At 39.9% G+C, this 14,865-nt stretch overlaps 1 protein-coding gene and 1 non-coding gene across 3 annotated transcripts in view; one reads left to right on the top strand and one right to left on the bottom strand.

Annotated features, from left to right (window-relative positions):
- OXCT1 (3-oxoacid CoA-transferase 1) overlaps window positions 1-14,865 on the top strand; it is a 131,338-nt gene that overhangs the window by 27,011 nt on the left and 89,462 nt on the right. The window lies entirely within an intron of this gene.
- On the bottom strand, window positions 11,268-11,340 carry TRNAE-CUC (transfer RNA glutamic acid (anticodon CUC)). The gene has a single exon. It is a non-coding gene; the product is annotated as a tRNA-Glu (tRNA).

Raw genomic sequence — 14,865 nt, 5'->3', positions numbered from 1 at the left:
GTTTAAGGTAATTATCGATATGTATGTTCCTATTACCATTTTCTTAATTGTTATGTGTTTGTTTTTGTAGGTTGTTTTCTTCTCTTGTGTTTCCCACTTAGAGAAGTTCCTTTAGCATTTGTTGTACAGCTAGTTTGGTTGTGCTGAATTCTGTTAGCTTTTGCTTGTCTGTAAAGCTTTTGATTTTTCCATTGAATTTGAATGAGATCCTTACCAGGTAGAGTAATCATTATTGTAGCGTCTTCCCTTTCATCACTTTAAATATATTGTGCCACTCCCTTCTGGCTTGTAGAGTTTCTGCTGAGAAATCAGCTCTTAAACTTATGGGAGTTTCCTTGTATGTTATTTGTCGTTTTTCCCTTGATTTTAATAATTTTTCTTTGTCTTTAATTTTTGTCAATTTGATTACTATGTGTCTTGGCGTGTTTCTCCTTGGGTTTCTCCTGCCTGGGACTCTCTGCGCTTCCTGGACTTGGGTGGCTATTTCCTTCCCATGTTAAGGAAGTTTTCGACTCTAATCTCTTCAAATATTTTCTCGGGTCCTCTCTCTCTCTTCTCCTTCTGGGATCCCTGTAAAGCGAATGTTGGTGCATTTAATGTTGTCCCAGAGGTCTCTTAGGCTAACTTGATTTCTTTTCATTCTTTTTTCTTTATTCTGTTCTGCAGTAGTGAATTCCACCATTCTGTCTTCCAGGTCACTTATCCATTCTTCTGCCACAGTTATTCTGTTATTGATTCCTTCTAGTGTATTTTTCATTTCAGTTATTGTATTGTTCATCTCTGTTTGTTTGTTCTTTAATTCTTCTAGTTGTTTGTTGTCTAATTCTTCTAGGTCTCTATGAAACATTTCTTGCATCTTCTCGATCTTTTCCTCCATTCTTTTTTCGAGGTCCTGGATTAATTTCACTATCACTCTTCTGAATTCTTTTTCTGGAAGGTTGCCTATCTCCACTTCATTTAGGTGTTTTTCTGGGGTTTTATCTTGTTCCTTCATCTGGTACATAGTCCTCTGCCTTTTCATTTTGTCTATCTTTCTGTGAGTGTCGTTTTTGTTCCACAGGCTGCAGGATTGTAGTTCTTCTTGTTTCTGCTGTCTGCCCTCTGGTAGATGAGGCTATCTAAAAGGCTTGTGCAAGCTTCCTGATAGGAAGGACTGGTGGTGGGTAGAGCTGTTGCTCTGGTGGACAGAGCTCAGTAAAACTTTAATCCACTTGTCTGCTGATGGGTGGGGCTGACTTTCCTACCTGTTTGTTGTTTGGCCTGAGGCAACCCAGCACTGGCACCTAGAGGCTCTTTGGTGGGGCTAATGGTGCGCTCTGGGAGGGCTCATGCCAAGGAGTTCTTCCCAGACCTTCTGCTGCCAGTGTCCTTGTCCCAGCGGTGAGCCACAGCTGCCCCCTCGCCTGCCCCCCCCGCCCCCCCGCTCCCGCAGGAGACCCTCCAACACTAGCAGATGGGTCTCGTTCAATCTCCTATGGGGTAACTGTTCCTTCTCCCTGGGTCCTGATGCACATACTACTTTGTGTGTGCCCTCCACAAGTGGAGTCTGTGTTTCCCCCAGTCCTGTCCAAGTCCTGCAGTCAAATCCCGCTAGCCTTCAAAGTTTGATTCTCTGGGAATTCCTCCTCCCGTTGCTGGTCCCCAGGTTGGGAAGCCTGATGTGGGGCTCAGAACCTTCACTCTAGTGGGTGGACTTCTGTGGTATAATTGTTCTCCAGTTTGTCTCCAGATGAATTCTTGTATACAGAATCCTAGGAAAATAGTAAGTTGTATTAGGAGAAGTTCCTTATCTCACTGTTAGATACTGGTGTTACTTTAAGGATGAAGGAGGCTAGTACAGCTCATTGTTTTGATGTGGTTCTATTCGGAACAGTTGAATTAAGGCACTAACTGACTCTCCTTTGGACATCTCAGGGTTTGGGAGAGACTAGAATAATTTTAGAACCTTCCCAGGGTTCAAGCTCTGGGGCAGAAATAGGTGCTTATACCAAAATCTTGCCATTTTGTTTATACATATTTGAACCTGAAAGGAGACTTCAAAATGATTCATTTAGGCTTTGAGGATCACTTTGGAACCAAATTTTCCTGGGCGTTTGAGATAGCTTTCCCATGGGAGGGCTTTATAGGAACCCATCCTGCGATCTGGAAATGAGAATATATGTTCTTGATTTTTCTTGTGATGGTAGTATTCTTCCTGGCATTTTTTCATTCCTCCATATGCTTGCCCAAGATGGTATTTCATGGAGGCAGTGCTGCCATATTGTGTGTGTGTGTGTGTGTGTGTGTGTGTGGTACGCGGGCCTCTCACTGTTGTGGCCTCTCCTGTTGCGGAGCATAGGCTCTAGACGCGCAGGCTCAGTGGCCATGGCTCACGGGCCCAGCCGCTCCGCGGCATGTGGGATCTTCCCAGACCAGGGCACGAACCCGTGTCCCCTGCATTGGCAGACGGACTCTCAACCACTGCACCACCAAGGAAGCCCATGCCATAATCAAATAATCAAATGTTAGAATTCTGTTTCTCTACTGGAAAGTGAAGTATATTATTATTATTTTTTTTAGTAGATAGCCATAGTTTGGCTTCGTTTTGTTTGTTTGTTTTCTTCCTCTTTTATGAAAGTATAGTTAATTTACAGTGTTTGAAGTGTATTATTTTTAAAGTGCTGGGGCATGTGGTACTTTCAACACTGGCAGGGTGGTTTCTTCTGCAACAGTTTCACTATATTTTCTGCATTTAAAATGGATAATGTGGTTTACTCTCTCTGTGCGATCTTTTTTTTTTTTTAATTGAATCATCTTAATGATCTGTCCATTACACACATCTGTAACAGTACTGAAAAAAAGCCTATAGCGTAGCTTAAAATGGTTGATAGTTTAACCCTCTCTTGATTGTATGTACTTCTGTAAAACTACCACAAACCAATATTTTTTCTCTGAGTACCATGGGGCAGTATGCATTGTCCTGGGTGAATTTCTTTCTTTCCTTCTTTTATAATCTGGTTGTTTTCAGCCAATCTTATCTCTTCCAAAAGCAGGAAGTGACTCTCTACTGTCTGAGAATTAATGTAGATATTAGGAAAGAGAGGTTCTCTGTCGGCATAAGGGAAGGGGAGATAAAAATCCTTTAATTGATCCTGCAAATATGATAAAAGCTGCCCTCCCTGTGTCCTAGAACAGACATCTCTGATTCACAGCATTCTGTCCTGTTAGACACAGACTCACATTAGGATCCCTTTCAATATAGTGCTGCTGATGGCCACTCCCAATTGATTATACCCGCACTGTCGAACATGGTAGCCAGTAGCCACATGCGACTTTTAAAATTTAAATTAATTAAAATTAGATAAAGTAGAAATTCAGTTTCTCTTCAGTAGCTACATATGCTAGTGACTATTGTGTTGCTCAACATAGATAAAGAATATTGTCATCACTGGAGAAAGTTTGATTGGACAGAGCCTAATTGGAAGGATCAAGATGAAATATAATTTGTCAGTCCAGTTTAGGAATATAAGCAAAACAGCAATTTAGACAATAAATTATTGTAAGCCTGCTCCCTCTGCATGCTCATAGTAGAGGAGGTCCACATGCCTTTAGGTTGAATTGTAAGAACTTGTGCTCTTGCATGTAGAAGATAATTTGGAATTGGGGATGATGAACAGATTGGGTGTCTTCTGATAACAAAAAATCTATCTGGACTGTGAGTTTTGTATTATTCTTAGTATAGTGACTACCCTGGACCTCCAGCTCCTCTTCTGTTTTATGTTTTGTGCACTCTGTCACCTGCATTGGCCTTTAGGACTCTGTAATTCTTTTCCTGTAGCTCTATCCTACTTTATTGTACAGTGGTCCTAGTGAGATGGATGATTATGAGCTGGTTTAACAGGAGTCTTCAGAGATCTTAAATTACCTGCATATTTTCCTGCCTGTTAAATATTAGCAATAATAATAGTTACTATTAATCAGGTATTTATTATGTGTTAGTCACTGCTGTATTCTTCATGGTTATTGTTAATTTTTTTAATGTTAACAATAGTCTTATGAGATAGGAATCATTATTATCCTTATTTTACAGATAAAGACTTAAAAGCACAGAGAGGTTAGGTTATATACCCAATGTCACACAGCTAGATGGAGCTAGGGTAGAACCACAGAATGACTGATTCCGGGCTGTCTGCACTTTTCCACTATTTTATGAAATATTCTCAAATCATCATCAATGGATGGTGTTTCAAAATCTTGAAAGGTATTGAATCTCTGGAAGTAGTCCATTTCAATGCTAACTATTAGAATCAAGCAGATTGGGAGATTTTGGCCAATATATTCCTCGACCCCCAGCTTTCCTTGCCAGTTATTCCAATTTTGGTCTTTTTGCCTCCTGCACTATCTACCTCCAAGAGGGCTTTGAGAAAAGCATCATCCTGTGATCAATAGCCCTGTGGATTCATTCAGTCTTCCTCTGGATTCTGTTCATTCTGTTGTGTCGCCTCTCTGAACTGTGCAGCTTTTCACAAACTTCCCTGAACATGGTGATTGAATGTCTATTCTTGTACTGCGGTATCTTAAGCAGTGGGAGCTTTAACAATGACTACACCCTACATTTCAGACAAAGCCTTTTCTTTTTTAGAACTCTTAGCTCATCTCCTTTCTCTTATAGATGAGGACATGGAGGACTTTTCAGTAGCAGGATCTGGGTTAGAGCCTGCCTCCTAAATCACCACTCCACTCCCTGGTGCTGCATCTTTTCAGCCTTTGTCCCTGGTTACCCCCTATAACTTGAGTTTTATGGGAGGTAAGAGAGGGGTAGAACTATAAATATCTAAAATATTAATGATAATTCCCTCAGATATCTTAAAGTCTTTTTGCACCTAGAAGCAGGGTGGCAGGGGACTTCCCTGGTGATGCAGTGGTTAAGAATCCTCCTGCCAATGCAGAGGACACGGTTTCAAGCCCTGGTCCGGGAAGACCTCACATGCCGCAGAGTAACTAAGCCTGTGCACCACAACTACTGAGCCTGTGCTCTAGAGCCCGCGAGCCACAACTACTGAGTCCATGTGACACAACTACTGAAGCCCACACGCTTAGAGCCCATGCTCTGCAACAAGAGAAGCCACCGCAATGAGAAGCCCATGCACTGCAATGAAGAGTAGCCCCTGCTCGTAGAGAAAGCCCGTGCACAGCAACAAAGACACAATGCAGCCAAAAATAAATTAATTAAAAAAAAAAAAGAAGCAGGGTGGCAAAGGAACATAAAGCTGTCTCTTGCTTTTTTGGTTCATAATTTCTCCTCCAATTGACAAGAGGTAAACCAGTATACCTGTGCACCACAACTACTGAGCCTGTGCTCTAGAGCCCGCGAGCCACAACTACTGAGTCCATGTGACACAACTACTGAAGCCCACGCGCTTAGAGCCCATGCTCTGCAACAAGAGAAGCCACCGCAATGAGAAGCCCATGCACTGCAATGAAGAGTAGCCCCTGCTCGTAGAGAAAGCCCGTGCACAGCAACAAAGACACAATGCAGCCAAAAATAAATTAATTAAAAAAAAAAAAGAAGCAGGGTGGCAAAGGAACATAAAGCTGTCTCTTGCTTTTTTGGTTCATAATTTCTCCTCCAATTGACAAGAGGTAAACCAGTATATTTATCTTGAATTGAAGAGAATACCCAATTGGCCCTTGACATGAATTATTTCTGGTTTCTCTAAAAGTGGGATATTGCTCCTTTTTGGAAAAATTTTGCCTTTCAAATGTGTTCTAAACAAACTCGTGAGTTGTGGAAAACCAATTATGTCTGTTTTCCCCTTTAACAAAACCGATATGAATATTGCATTTGCATTCTTAAAACCTGCAGCCATTTGCATGTTTCGCCACAAAGTTGTGACATAGTGAAGGCTGGCTGTCTCTTTCCCCGTCTCTTAAGGAACTGGGGGTAGTTACTTGGGGAAAATAGTACAAGTGGGTGCACATATTGGCATGCATGCCAGAAAGATATTTCTCTTTTTAGGACAGACAGTGTTATTTCTGGACCTCCTCTTTGAGTGGGTGGAATCTTCCCTGATAAACTTCACAAGTTTAAGTGCAAAACCAGCCAGCCAGGGAACAACTGTTGGCATTGTGTTCCATGTATATGAATAACAGCAGTACTGTGGAACTCATTTGGCTTTTGTAGTGGTCTGTTAACCCTTCAACTTCCCATGAGCCCCTCAGCCAGTCTCCTGGGTGCATATCCAATGAGGCTGTGTTTCTCTGGGAAGTTACCTGTCTTTACATTTTTTTTTTTTTTAAAGCAACTTATAATAGAAAACTCAGGGGGAGGGGTGGGAGTGCTTCACTCCGGAGCCTGTTGATGCTTTGTCTCCTGCAAGCAGCCTGGCATGCCTGCGCTGTCAGGAAAGGTCATCTGACTCAGCCACCGAAGGCTGTTGAGGTTACCTGTGAACAAAATAACCCAGCTAGTTTCTTCAGGTGTGTGCCCTGGCTGGTGTTGGAAGATGGCAAGGTTTATGCAAGGCCTCTTCAGCTACTTTGGCTAATTTCAGCTTTTAGTTAAGACAAACACATTCATTACCATGACTTCAATAAAGTTATTTTATTCTATTTATATTATGGTATATTTATATATTTGCTTATGAAAGAATTGTTCATATTACATGATATTTGATGCATACAAGTATTATATACATTGTAGCCTTTGTGGGTCATAAAGCACAGTAATAAATTGAACACCTACGAACGCACCTAAGGTAAGGATTAGCGGATTGCTTATTCTCATTTTCATCTGCCTGCCTTTCCTGCAGAGAGAGCCACTGTCAGGAATATTGTGGTTATCAGTCCCTTAAAAATAATTCTTAAGTCATAAGGTATGGACATATGGAAAATTATTTTCCAAAGATATCCTAATACTTTTTGTTTAGAAGAGCCAAGCTTTGGGACCTGTGACTTCTGCGTTCTGTACTAGTGCCTGGCACATGCCATGTCTCCAGAGGAGGTTGACTAGAGGAAAAGATTAGGGGTACATCTGCCATCCTGCCAAGAAGATACGTGTTGTTCCTGATTGGTGGATGAGGAAAGGTGAAAACAGCAGTGTAAATGGTATTACAAATTTTGTTTTTAATGTTTATTATGAAGGCTAATTGACATACACAACAGTAAACAGAAGAGTGTAATGAACCCATCTGAGCTCGTCCTCCAGCTCCAATGACTGTCAACCCACAATCACTCCTGCCCCATCTTCATCCCCATCTCCTGCCTCCTCTTGTAGTATTTTGAAATAATCACCAGATATTGTATCCCTAATCAGCTTACATTATAATGCTCAAGACTGACAATAGGTGCAATAAATAAGTAAAATATATATTATATTAGATATTGATAAATATTAAGGAGATGAAACAAAGCATGAAAAGGGACATGAAATGTCAGGAGAAGAAAGATAAATTTTGTTTTTGTTTTTGTTTTTGTCCGCACTGCATGGCTTGTGGGATCTTAGTTCCCTGACCAGGGATTGAACCCGGACCCTCAGCAGTGGGACTGTGGAGTCCTAACCCCTGGACCGCCAGGGAGTTCCCCAAAGTGGAATTTTGAATGGGTTGGTCAGTAACAGAAGGCCCCACTGAGATGACAGCTGAGTGGAGGCCTCTGGGAAGTGAAGAAGGTGGGCAGTGGAAGGAGAGGAGCAGACAGAGCCTTCCTGGCGGACTTCAAGACTGGGGATGACAGACTCCCCTTTCTTTGGTTGGAGGTGGTGGGCCGAGGAGTCTTATATGAGGGTGGCTGTCTTGAGAATCATGGCAGTATCTTCTTCCTAGGCTGTGTGAAGTGTGATTTCTGTTTTTAGTTCATTTGTAATACTTCCCAAGATGACTAGGCCCAAATCTGACTTTAAAACTCTGAGATGAATGGAGAATGTGAATTTGAGATTGGAGCCTCCTGACTTTTGTGACTCTCTGGCCCTGTTTGGAGAACTTTGTGTTGACAACACCTCATGAATTTTCTTTGCAGAAGAAGTCAAACTGGTGGTTAGTTCACTTTACACTAGGATGTGGGAATACAGTGGATTTTAACCATTCGACCTAATCACTTCAATGGATCCTGTGAACATTTAATCTCCACCAAGCAGGCCCAATTAGTGTATCGATGTTTTAGAGACTGGTTATCTTCCGTCCTGCTTCAGGAAAAATGAAACTGCCCAAGGGATAAACATAATTCCTTTCCTCTTAATGTTCTTTTATTCTTAATCTTAAGATTGCTAATGCCTTTTGATATTACAGAGAAACTCATAATTTTTCCAAGAGACGGTAAAAAGAAAAAAGAAATAGGTCTAAACAGGAAAAAATTAAAGGTTCCATCCACCCAAGAGAAACACATGTAACCATGTTGAGAAACTTCATTAGACAGATGCAATGTCAAGCACACACATGCATACACAGGCGACCACTGCTCCATGCCTGTATGGAATTTATGCCCACGCACAAAATTGCTGATTGACTTGGAGACATGATATTTATGAGAACTTGGCTGAAATGTCAAATTTGACATTCACTGTCTGAAGCATAATATAGTAAATGCCCTTCACAGCACTTTAGTATTTGCCTGGTAATGCTCTCTACTTCTCTTCCTTAGCGAGAAGATAAGGACAGCAAGAACCTGTTTAATCCTAATCCTCTTTACTTCATTCACACAGGCCAGTTGACTCGAACACTCAACACAAGTTCTTTAAAAACACAGGCAGGTAAGAGAGCTGTTTGATACAATACAAAAAGAAGGAACACCCTCTTCCCACCAACCCCCCATGAACCCTGGGACCTCATGATCCTAAGGCATAATACAGTCACCTTCCCAAGTGTTAACTTTGGGGATGATGTGGTCAGCTTTGGATGTCATTTACAATGATTGATTTTTAAGTCTGTTAAATTATATAATATCCTTAATTTACATTTTTTTCTTTTTTAGTTTTTCAGTTATAGGATTTTATTAATGCTTTTAGATTTCATTTTTTAAAAAGTGATTGCTATACCACTCTGAAAGAGATATCTATAAATTCTTCATGCTACAAATTCAGCCAGATGTACATTGCTTTGACAGGTGATAATATCCTTACACAACTAAACTAAATGAAGTGATTGACTCTACTTACTTTGAAGTATTAAAGTATTTAAAGACAATTCATTCATTTCCTTGAATTTTCATAAAATGCAACACTGATTTGAGAATATTTCAATGCTAACGAAGATGTATTTAGTGATGATTTAGTTGAATATTTTGACAAAATAACCTTCTCAGTAATAGAATCACTATTCTGTTATTATTTGCTGTTCTACCAAGGAAGCAGTAAATATAAAAAACATGAACTTAATGAATACTAGGTATTAACTTCACTGCATATTTCTTTGTGTGTGTACTCTTATAGATTAATAATTCTTAGCCTAATGACCATTTACATCCAGAAGAGTAGCAGAATAGAAGTATGGTTTGTTGATGGTAAAATTAAATCAAGTGCTAATCCTGACATTTTATTTCTTGTTGCTTGGTAACAGTGCAGCAACTCTGTAAGAGTTCCTTTATCTCAGCTGCAATGGACTTCATTGCATTGTGGGGTAGCAATACCAACTGCAGCAAGTCATTTGTATGACATTATCCTTCCAGAATTTTGTTGCTATTTTTTATTGTTAGTGCAGAGATCCTAAAAAAAGTCATTTTAATAATACATCCTCCTTTGTTGATGGATTGATGAATTTTATTCTAGCTACTTTTGGCTTTTCGGCTTTGTGTCTATAATTTCTGAGGTTTCACAAATTTGTGTTTTATCAGTCTGTACAGTATTAACCTAGGCTTCTGAATTTCATTGTAAATATGTACATTCTAAGTGATGCTTCATTAGTTCTTAGTGAACATCTTTTATCCTTGACCACCTAAGAGGGGAGAAAAAAATATCTGGGCAGAATTTTTCTTTCATAAAAATAGGACATATACCTCATCCTTCTCTAATATAGAGCATTCCTAGTTTTAGAACCTGCTTTAGGAAAAGGAAGCCTGTCGAACCAGTGTGATTTGTTTTAAGTGAAAGGCTGATTCATGTTCCGTATACTATACATGTTCTATATGCTGTTAGTTCACAATTATTATTTACAACAAAAGTTGATAAACTATAGCCCAGAGTCTGTTTTTGTATTGTCTAAGAGCTAAGTAATTTTTATATTTTTAAAGGGTTGTTTAAAGAAAAAAAAAAAAAGCAATATGTGACAGAGGCAGTATGGAGCCTATAAAGCCTGAAATATTATCTGGCCCTTTGCAGATAAAAGCTTGCAGACCCTTGATTTATGGCATAGTTTCCATTTCTATAGTCTGAATATATTAAATGTCACTAAGTATTATTTTTTAAAGGACCAGTGAACTTAAGTAGAACTGAAATAAAATAATGATAACTGGTTTGAAGAGAATCAATGAAAAAATTAAATTGAATAATATGAATTTGTGTAGAAGTAGTGAAATGATTATGCAGTTTGGTGGGCCTGTTTTGGGGGCAACCATGAAGAAAGGAAGATTACATGTAGCAACTTGTTTATCTTGCTTATCTTGCCACAGTTTTTATAATTTCTTTACAAACTCAATGCCTTTGTCAATAAATCTGACTTTAATAAAATTGTGTAGTGATAGACTTACTTTATTAGAAGCATTTTGCTTTTTCCTGCCCATTAGACTTTATGTCATACTTGAGGCCAGTTTCTTACTTACAATGTCTGTATCCTGGGGTGATGGGGTGAGGACTTCTCCAACTTGACCTGGGTCCGGCACTCAGCTGCAGCTTCTGCTGTCTGGCAGAGTTTCCAGGAGCTACGGAAATGGTCCAGAGTTGGAGTCATCCTGTGTCCCTGGGTTTTGGAAGGGCCCTGCAGCCCTGGGTTTTCATCTCCTCTGGAGCTGTGCCCCCCACATCCTGGAGAGAGGGCAGGAGAAGAATTGTGGACAGACTTTGGGCAAGGTGAGGCTCATTTCCTCAGCCTTCCAAACCAGGGCTTTTAGCTTCCTATTTTCTTTTTAGTCAGAAATGTGTTTGTAAGAGTTATCTGGCTATTTCTTATTTATTGGTAAGGTAAAGCCTGAAATCAGGAAGTTAACCAGGGCAGCCATGTGTTTTTTTATCTAGCATCAGTCTTCTTAAGCAATAGAAAAGGCTCCAACCAGCCAAAATGTATTCTAGTGATGAGAGATAAGTCAATTTATTTATTTATTTATTTTTGCTGTGCCACGCGGCTTATGGGATTTTATTGTAGTTCCCCGACCAGGGATCGAACCTGGGGCCCTGGCAGTGAGAGTGCCAAGTCCTAACCACTGGACCATCAGAGAATTCCCAAAAGTCAATTATTTTAGCTAGACTCACTTAACTCCTCTTTCTTGTAAGCAAAGGCCCAGAAAACCCCATGCTTGAACACCATTTCTGTATTAGTAGGCGTTTTATATTACTTTATATTTGTAATGCTTTATGTTTTCAAAGTGCTTTTACATATATTATCTCATTTGATCCTCTTAATCACCAGGTGAGGTAGGAGGAAAAGCAGTTTTCTTATAATAATACAAATGAGAAAACTGAGAAGCAGATAAGTTTCTGGGAATAGATCATTGGGAAGTTGAACGGCTTAATGAAAAAGACATTTGAAAGACTTGGTTTAAGTCCTGACTGTCCATGTTTCCTCTGCCACTGTCCTTCCATGACAATATTGAAGCTTTATTTCTGAGACACTGAACATTTCTGAAAATGTCGGCATAGCTAAGTGGGCTTTTATAGGAGCTTTCACCTTACTTTAAGTGCAAATAGAAAGGGTCATGATTTTAGGTGTTGTATGTAGAATGTATTTTTATGGAGCTGTGAAGGGAGACAGGGTAGCCAATGAGGAGACTACTGCAGTGGTCCAGGCAAGAGGTGATGGTGGCTTGGACTTGAGTGGTGGAGTGGAAGCGGGGAGAGGTGGTGGAATTGAGATATACAGTATCTCGGAAGAGGAATCTTATCAGACTTGCCGATGCCTTGGATGTGGAATGCTGGGGTAGAGGAAAGGCAGAGAGTAAAATGATTCCCACCTGACTTGAGCAATGGTGTGACACCTACCAAGCTGAGGAAGCCTGGGAACAGCTTTTGGAAGGAGGAGTAACAAGAGCCCGGGTAAGATTGATTGGCTTTTTTAGGCATTCAAGTGGTGATGTAGGTGAAGATGGACATGTATGTGTTGTGCTCAGAGGAGAGGTCTAGAAGGGAGTTATACAATTGGGAATAATCCACATATATTTGATAAGTAGAGTCATGGAATAGAAAGGAACACTTAGCGAAAAAGTCCTGGGACTAAGCTCTAGGAGTCTCAGTATATTTCTTTCTTTCTTTTTATTTTTCTTTCTTTTTGTGAACAGCATCTGAGATTAAGAATCACATCTTTATTTACAATAACCAGGACATGGAAGCAACCTAAGTGTCCATCGACAGATGAATGGATAAAGAAGATGTGGCACATATATACAATGGAATATTACTCAGCCATAAAAAGAAGTGAAATTGAGTTATTTGTAGTGAGGTGGATGGACCTAGAGTCTGTCATACAGAGTGAAGTAAGTTAGGAAGAGAAAAACAAATACTATATGCTAACGCATATATATGGAATCTAAAAAAAAAAAATAGGTCTGATGAACCTGGGGCAGGACAGGAATAAAGACACAGACGTAGAGAATGTGATTCCCTTTGTTATACAGCAGCAACTAACACAACATTGTAAAGCAATTATTCTCCAATAAAGATGTTAAAAAATAAAACAAAATTAAAAAAGAAATAGAAAAAAAACACAATCACATCTTTGCCTCCCACTGGCATTGTGACCTTGGACAAATAAGTACTTTAGAATCCCAGCTTCTTTATAGCATCTCCTGTCTATTTGCCTATTTCACAGGTCTATTTTGAGTGTCAGTGGGTTAGGGCATTTGGATGTGTTTTCTAAAGCTCTGAAGTGCTATGTTCTTACCTTGATCCCTCCTGCTGCTTTGATTAATGAACCTTAGATGACTGTCCTCACTGGCCCAGTGACAGTGACTATAGGACCACCCCGTGGGTTGCAGCTGGCAAGGCACACCCTCCCTATCCTTTCCCTGTCATCCAGAGTTCTTGAGATGTAGCGGAATTAAAATTCCATAATACCACCGATTTCTAAAATCTCAGGACATTATCAAAAAACTAATCTAGATTGTTTTTAAAATATATTGTTAGCTTTAATCAGCAGTAAATTACCTAATATTTAAAGCTCATCAAAATCAACCTAAATATGTTGATCCCTTACATTGAGCAAATGCAGTGATGACTTTTAAGGTGAGCATTATGGACCCCTTATAGACAGGAAGGTTCTTATAAATCTGTCATTTCATTAGCTTATGAAATGACAGATGTATAAGTTGCATGCAGTCAAAAATTTATGGCCACTCTCTGCTGTCATACTTTAAATGGAGGATTAGCCAATGACCTATTTATCTCTTTTTGTATGTTGGCGCAAAAGATTCAGATATTCTGGTTTGGGATGAAAACTAACCTTTGTTCCCTGATGAAACATGCTTGTACTGAATATCCACCTTGAATTATTTTCATTGAAAGTAACATTTATTGTTTTAGGGGGCATAAGAGAAACGAAGTGAATAAAGAGGGCCTCAGATATTCATTGATGCTTCATGTTCAACTAAGTGCACACCACTACCTGCAAATGTCAGAGAGACTAAGGGTCAAGAAATAGACCCTTATTTCTTTAGGATGCAGCACACTGTTACATATAAATAAATTAGTCTGCAGGTGTGTTTTCACTGCTTCCTTATGAAAGCTTTGCCTTATTGAATTTTCACAGACTCAGGAAAAAGTATGTTTTATTTAGTTTGTTTTTAGATGAAATGGTTTGAAACAAACAGTTGGTTAACTTGGGAGAAATAATGAAAGATTAGAAACCAAGAATGACTTAATTGTTAGAAAGTACAGTAGTCCCTCCTTATCTGGGGTTTCACTTTTCACAGCTTCAGTTGCTTATAGTCAACTGTTGTTCAAAAATATTAAATGGAAAATTCCAGAAATAAACAATTCATAGGTTTTAGATTGCATGTTGTTCGGAGTAGTGGATGAAATCTCACCCGCTCCAGTTCTGTCCCGCCTGGGATCGCCAGCCGTCAACATCTGCTCCTGACACCCAGCCATCAACATGGCTTGATGATCCAGGATGACATGGAGCAGATGATCTTCCTTCTGATACATCGTCAGAAAGTCAGTAGTAGCCTAACATTACGTCACAGTGCCTATATCATTCACTTCACTTCATCTCGTCACACAGGCATTTTATCATTTCACATGATCACAAGAAGAAGAAGGGGGAGCACAGGATAATAATGTAATTTGAGAGAGAGCAAGACCACATTCACATAACTTCTATTATAGTATATTGTTATAATTGTCCTATTTTATTATTAGTTATTGTTGTTAATCTCTTTTTAAAAATAATTCTACAGCATGTCTATTGATTGATTGATTGGCTGTGTTGGGTCTTCGTTTCTGTGCGAGGGCTTTCTCTTGTTGCGGCGAGTGGGGGCCACTCTTCATCGTGGTGCGCGGGCCTCTCACTGTCGTGGCCTCACTTGTTGCAGAGCACAGGCTCCAGACGCGCAGGCTCAGTAGTTGTGGCTCACGGGCCTCGCTGCTGTTAATCTCTTATTGTGCCTAATTTTTTTTTTTTGGCTGTGTTGGGTCTTCGTTGCTGCGTGCGGGCTTTCTTTAGTTGCGGCGAGTGGGGGCTACTCTTCATTGCGGTGCGCGGGCTTGTCATTGCGGTGGCTTGTCTTGTTGTGGCGCACAGGCTCGTGGCG

Source organism: Physeter macrocephalus, chromosome 8 (genome assembly GCF_002837175.3).
Source record: "Physeter macrocephalus isolate SW-GA chromosome 8, ASM283717v5, whole genome shotgun sequence".
NCBI classification, from domain to species: domain Eukaryota; kingdom Metazoa; phylum Chordata; class Mammalia; order Artiodactyla; family Physeteridae; genus Physeter; species Physeter macrocephalus.
The sequence above is the reverse complement of the archived record's forward strand: the minus strand, read 5'-3'. Positions and strand labels throughout refer to the sequence as shown.